Source organism: Odontesthes bonariensis, chromosome 22 (assembly GCF_027942865.1).
Source record: "Odontesthes bonariensis isolate fOdoBon6 chromosome 22, fOdoBon6.hap1, whole genome shotgun sequence".
Classification (NCBI taxonomy): domain Eukaryota; kingdom Metazoa; phylum Chordata; class Actinopteri; order Atheriniformes; family Atherinopsidae; genus Odontesthes; species Odontesthes bonariensis.
Window position 1 is genome coordinate 22,224,171 of NC_134527.1, and position 6,783 is coordinate 22,230,953.

The window sequence follows — 6,783 nt, forward strand, 5'->3', positions numbered from 1 at the left end:
TTTTTATTGTTGGGTCTTTTTCTTTTCCACTGCCTTTATTCCCCCACCCCCAACGACGTTTCTTCCATTTTTGGATTTTGTGTTGAAGTTTGTTTCGTGTGCGAGTGATTTTAGCTTGACCCCCCCCCCCCCCCAAAAAAAAAAAACATGCGCATTTGTTTGTTTTTGACGAGTCATGCATGTATCACTGTGGCTTAATTCAAATCGATCTGCTTTTTCTGATTTCTTTCTCACTGGCAGTTTGATGAGAGGATCAATACCACTGTTGTGTTTGTTGAATAGGAATTAACATGATATTAGCTTAGCTTAGCATAAAGACACGAAACGGAGGGAAACGGCTAGCCTGCCCGGAGGAAAATCGTTAAAGAAAATCTGCTTAAACTGCACCTTTTTTGTAGTAAAACTCATCAAAGTGCAGCTTGCAGTTGAGCTAACGTCTGAGGGGTGCTCACGCCAGTTTGTGCCAAACCATCATTTACTCCTGAATATGTTTACAAACCCTTAAAAACTTACGAAGATGCAAATAGTTTAACCTGTTTACAAGCTGTGCCTCAGTTGTTGTCAAAGACCAGGTGGACGCCTCTTTTTTGATACAATTTTTGTATTGTTGATATGCAGATTGACTTCGAATCATCACATTTTTAAGGTTTCCGAGTGATGAATTTGTAGCTGTTGGTACAGCCGATGTTGCACAGCAGACAGAAACCAGTAAAGACGAAATAAACAGCCATAAACCTGTTAAGAAATCACAAACATGATGGGTATAATCACTTTTTCTTCATGATCGCAGTATCTCACTTATCATTGTTGCTACTTTCAAAGTGACGGAGAAATCATGAATTATATTTATATACCTGTACTCAAATTTAGCTGTTAGTGGAGCAGCGTTAAACTTTTATTGAGAGTATAACGTCACAGCTTAGAGAATTTGTTCTGACACCACAAACGCAGAGCTGGCTGTTCACATCAGATTTAACTCTTTATGCTAAGCTATTTCCTTCAGAAAACTGTTTAATCAGCAGAGTAACTGCAGCCGAAGACATATAGTAACAGACTGCTGCTAAGTGTTCAAATCCCGTAGTTCCTCCTCATCCTCAGACGCTTGTGCAGATGTGTTTGAGTTTTGCTTTATTCACGTCTTCGTTTGCAGAATCCAGATTTTCTTTCGGCTCGTCACCAGTTTTACCACCTTATGCATGTGACAGGTTTGAGGACAAACCCATCACAACAATGTACGTGCAATAATGAAGATGGAAAGAAAAGTCATTTTATGGATTATACTGTACTGAAATGTAAATGATGAAAAATGTATCCGCATGCCTAAATGTATTGAAGTATTTATTGAAAATGTCATATTTTAAATTTTTTTTTTTTTTTTAAACATACAAATGTAAATGTACTTTATAAATTTTTCTCTTTGTTTCCCTATCATGACATTCCTCTCTGCTTTATATACCCATGTATATTTTTCCTTTGAAATTAAAGCACCAAAATGTTGTCTTTGAAAGTTGAGTTTCCGTTTGAGGCTACGACTTGGATGTTTAGTGTTTATCAGCAGTATGGAGGGTGGTGGAGGCAGAACCTTGGTTGCAATTAGGTTTCCTACGATTCCTCCGCTGGTGAAGAGAAATTTTCAATTTTAAATTCAACCGTTAGATCAAGCTGTGAGAAATCCGATTTCTTTCTCGTTCATGTGAACGCATCGTTCCAACAGTGTCCAACGGTTGATCGCTACTTTAGCAGAATTTCGATGGTAAAGTTGTTGCTGAAGGAAGAAGACACAAGGTTGTTGTTTGTAATATCTTAAGAGGTTTAAAAATCCCTTATGAATGAGATAGTCATATTTGAAAATCTGCCAATAAATCATTTATTATAGTCGTAATTTCTAAAGACGGGGCTACACAAAGTTAGACATACCACAAGATTATGGGAAGGTTGGCAGGATCGATTCCCACTCAAAAAATTGGAACTGACAGCTGGAGGGGTGTCAGCCCACCTCCTTGTCACGGCTGAAGTGCCCTTGAGCAAGGCACCGTACACCCGTGCTCCCCGGGCGCTGCGACTGGCTGCCCACCGCTCCAGGTTGGCATCTGTCTCAGAGTGTGACCCTGTGCATGTGTGTGTCAACAGGTGCCAACCTGAATGGGTTAAAAGCGGAGGACAAATTTTGTGTGTATGCATGACCAATAAATCTGATCTTAATCTTATTATACCAAGCACATAAAGACAGGTCATTCACGTAATTGCCATGTCTGATTTTGCTACAAAATGCACTTTTGGTGAGTTGTAATAACTACGTAACAAACGTTGAACTTTCGAAGACGCATGCCTTTACTATAATTACATTATAATGCAGTTGTGTGCATCTGCATATTATGACCGTTTAATCCAGAGAAAATCAGACGGTTGCTCCCGTGGCCGGTGTTGTGTCGAAAAGAGACTAGCCGGAAAATGACTGCCCCTTTAACTCAGGAATACAAGGGGTAACATTGACCAAATTCACTGTACCGGCATCCGATGCCCTCTACTATCACTCCAGAAAATTCTATGAATATCACCCCTTGCAAACCTGAGTTACAGGAGCAGTCACTTCTCGGTGGGGCCTTGCCGAAAAGTGATTGCCCCTACTAACTCAGGAATGCAAGGGGTGAGACTGACCAAATATATTTATCCTCCTTAAATAATTGAAACTGAAATCATTTAAAGGGGAACTCCGGGGCATTTGAAGCACATTTCCATTGCTAGAGGTTGTCAAATACTGATAGTAGGACACAGAGAGGTGCAAATCTGCGCTCCCTGTGTGGAGATTGCGCTGTTCGCACAGCGTGTCATGCGAGGCTAATACGTGGTGGCTAAGGGGCAACTGCTAACCCTTCCACGTAAAACAACAACTTGCACACAGCAGAAACGTCACACCACTTTATAAACCATCCGACAATAAAGTCACAAGCCTTACCATCAAAACCATATGCATGGTTCTCACATTACTGGCATGGGGACGTTACAAAACAACTTTATAAACAGCATGTAACTCACCGGTTAGTTGTACGCTCGCACATGTGAAAGCCCAAAAGAGTCGATGGACATAATCCCATATACAAAACAATTATTTTCTCTAGAAAAACTGCGTTCAAGTATTTAAAACATTACAACAATACATGCCCAGTAATATTGTTGTCCACTATTCCGGCACGTCAACGTAACTCGCCGGATTGGATGCCTAGTCTCGCCGTGTTGCTACTACAGTGGGTGTGTACAGAGGGGCGTGTAGAATGCCTCCGGGGGAAAGTAAATAACTTGTGATTTTAACCAACCGAAGTTTCTCCCTCTAAAAATTTGAGTTTTGGAGGGAAATGAATGTGTATAAATCGTCAGCAATGGAACATTATTTCATATTGCACCATGGATCTGGATCTGCGAGCGAGGAGAGCTGCTGTGCTGCTGCGACACAGGAGATCACATGATCTACTGTCATTGGATAACGCACTCCGTCTGCTGTGGCAAATTTGCATAAAGTCCGGCCGAGCCCAACTTTTGACGTGCCGCAGGTCCGCCGCTCGCCGTGCCGGAATCCCAGCATGCTTTGCGAGCACGGCGACGTGCCGGACTATTCCGGCACGTCAAGCCGTATCCAACGCATTCAATTCATTTTCAATGGCTGTGTTCGAAACCGCCTACTACATACTTGAAAACGGCATACTGATCGATCAGACAGTATGCAGAGCGTTTACACACAGTGCACTCCACTCCTGCCCGAGCCGAAATCAGCCAGCCTGAAAAGCTGATTTCGCTTAAGCTATAAACTCTGTAAATAATATAACTTTAGCAACATTTGAAACATTTTCAGGCGAGAAAGTAGTCATTTAGACCCCCAATCTGACAAAATACCGTTTATTTACAATTTTGTTCCCACAAATTCGGCGCTGCTAAAGCTAGTCGCAGTGAGCAACGCACTTCCGGTTTCGCCGTTTTGACTGCTCTCGTCCCGTTAACGGAATTTGACTGTTCAAATGGCGATGGGCAACGTCAAGTAACCTCATGATGAATACCCAACATTTCGGCGAATCTAGTATGCATCTAGTGTACATCCGGGAACTTAAAAAAGTAGGACTAGTAGGAATAGTAGGAGAAGTAGGCGGTTTCGAACACAGCCAATGAAATCCGGCCGATCGTTGTCGCCGTGCTCGCAAAGCATGCTGGGATTCCGGCACATCAAAAAGTTGGGCTCGGCCAACTTTGTTGTCTACGACTGTAGACAACAAAGTATATGCTATATTCTACATGATTTTTTATGTTGTAGAGTTGTGAATTTATTTTATCAATGGAGAAATTGAGCAGCCTTGCTTTGTTGTCTACAGTAGTAGATCAACCCTCATCTTACTTTGAAGCTCCCAGATCAAGGAAGTGACGTCGACACAGCTTTAGCAGCAGAGAAGCTATCAGGCTTGTGTTGATAATAATAAACTCTTGGACTATGTACAAACTTCCAAATGCATCGTTTTGTGAGTACAGACCATATTTGTACTACTGTAGGAGTTTGGTGTCATGGCATGTGATTTTAGTGTGGTAATTTTGGAGATACTGCCAGGGTCCGTTAGCGCTTGTACTAAGCTATTCGGGATAACTCAGTAACTCAGCTGATGTTCAGACAAGATCGGAAAAACTTCGGGTGGGCTACTTGGCTGTATGTCACGGTTCAAATGACCTGGTGAATCTACTCCGAACCATCACTTTAACTAGTGGATAACTAGTGGATAAAGGAAGTGATTCGTGACAGCTGCCTGCATTGAGCCTAGCGGGCAGCGAAGTGAACGCACAACCGGAAGTAGTCTCTTTTTTCCCCTGACAAAGGCTACGCTTTTCGGTTTTCGTTTTCGTTCCTTGAACCGGTTCGGAGCCCTGATTTATATACGTATTATATACATTTATTTGTGTGTCACATTTTTATATTTATACTAATTATATATATTATAAATTCGTTCATATTTATATTCATTTTTACTCACATATATCTCGATCACATTTTTATATTTATATTAATTATATATACATTTATAAATTCGTTCATATCTATATTAATTTTTTTTTACCCAAAATTTCCCCCACATGGCAGGTTCCGACACGATGCTTGTTGATGTCAGGATACAGAGCCCACAGTTCCAAACACTGCACAAAAACATCAACAGAGAACTCTTCGTTTCAGTTCAGTTTTATTTATAAAGCGTCAAATCACAACAAACGTAATCTCTAGGCATTTCAAAGATACAATCCAATTGAAGCCAACAATACAACAGGGGAAAAAACAATATTTGATAATAAATGTGTGTTGGAAGGTAGAAAAACTACTTTAAATACAACTATTCTGAAAATCCAACTTTTAAGAGGCGTTTTTTCTACAGTGAAATGTAGCTGTGTTCTCTGAGGTTGGGGTTTAGGAATGCTTGTTTTTTTTGTTTTTTCAAATAAGTAAAACAAAAAACAAAGCAGGCAGCACTGTGGGGCTCACGTTCTTTAATTTCTCCAGTGCTTTTAATACAATTCCGCCTGCACTGGCACAGCTGTGTGGATGAGGTGTGTTTTCAACACAACACCGGTTCTCTCCTCTAATCTCGTTGCTACATTGAACGCTGTGTACTCCGGCTTAGTCCATTCCTGTTGATGAGAAAGCATTGTAGCTGCTAACTTACAGCTACACTGCTAAAATATTTCAATGGGAAGTGTAACCAGCGCCGACTTGCTACTTTTGGATGCCTTAGCGCGTCGGGCTCTTGAGGAGAACGTGTAGATATCCTTGTGGAGACAGACGAATGGCTGACATCGCGATTAAGATTGCCAAGAACTGTGCTGCTGCAAATATGCAGCTTGCTAGAGCCACAACTCCAGAGAAACACGCCGATCAAACCCAATTCCACCAAACGTCCAGGGGCCTCATGTACAAAGCGTGCGTACGCACAAAATAGTGGCGTACGCACCTTTTCACATCAACGATCAGATGTATCAAGAGTGAAATGACCGTGGAAATGTGCGGTGCCTCACGCCAACTTCAGGGCTGGCGTACGCACTTTTCTACAGCTGTTGATTCTCTTTTAAATAAATGTGAAAACAATTAGTCCTCAGACAGTGATGTGCACATTTGAGATACACATGAACAATTAATACTGATAAACAATTAACACACCCATGTGTCTGCAATTACACGAGCGGATATAAAAGCATGCGCCAAGCATACCATTAAAAACAATGGCTGCGCGCCTGCGCAATCGTGCACTGCTCGCACATTCTCAGCGCACATGAAAACCTATGCGGCGCATAAAATAAAATTCACCATAAACGTATTAATTAATATCTAATACTAGACCTAATCTAATCTAATTAATTAGACCAATCTCTGCAGGGGGCAGAGAGAGGGGGAAGACATGCAGCAAAGGGCCGTCCGGTGCAGGACTCAAACCGGGGCCCGCTGCAGCGAGGACTGTGATCTCTGTACATGGGGTGGCTGCTTAACCCACTACGCCACCGACCGCCCCTACAAGAGTTCTTTATTAATGAAACACATCTTTATTGAAACTGATTGTAGAATAACTAAACATTCAGAGAAACACTCAAACACGTTAAATTCAAAGTTTTAAAATGAATGGATAAAAAGACAAACAGGACAATATGAATGAAATATATATATTTTAAATTTTATTGGAGAATAACTTTAAATATTAAGAGACAGACAAAAACAGAGGACGTTATTTTCCGCCACATTTCGGGGACAGTGAAGGATGGACCTCTGCT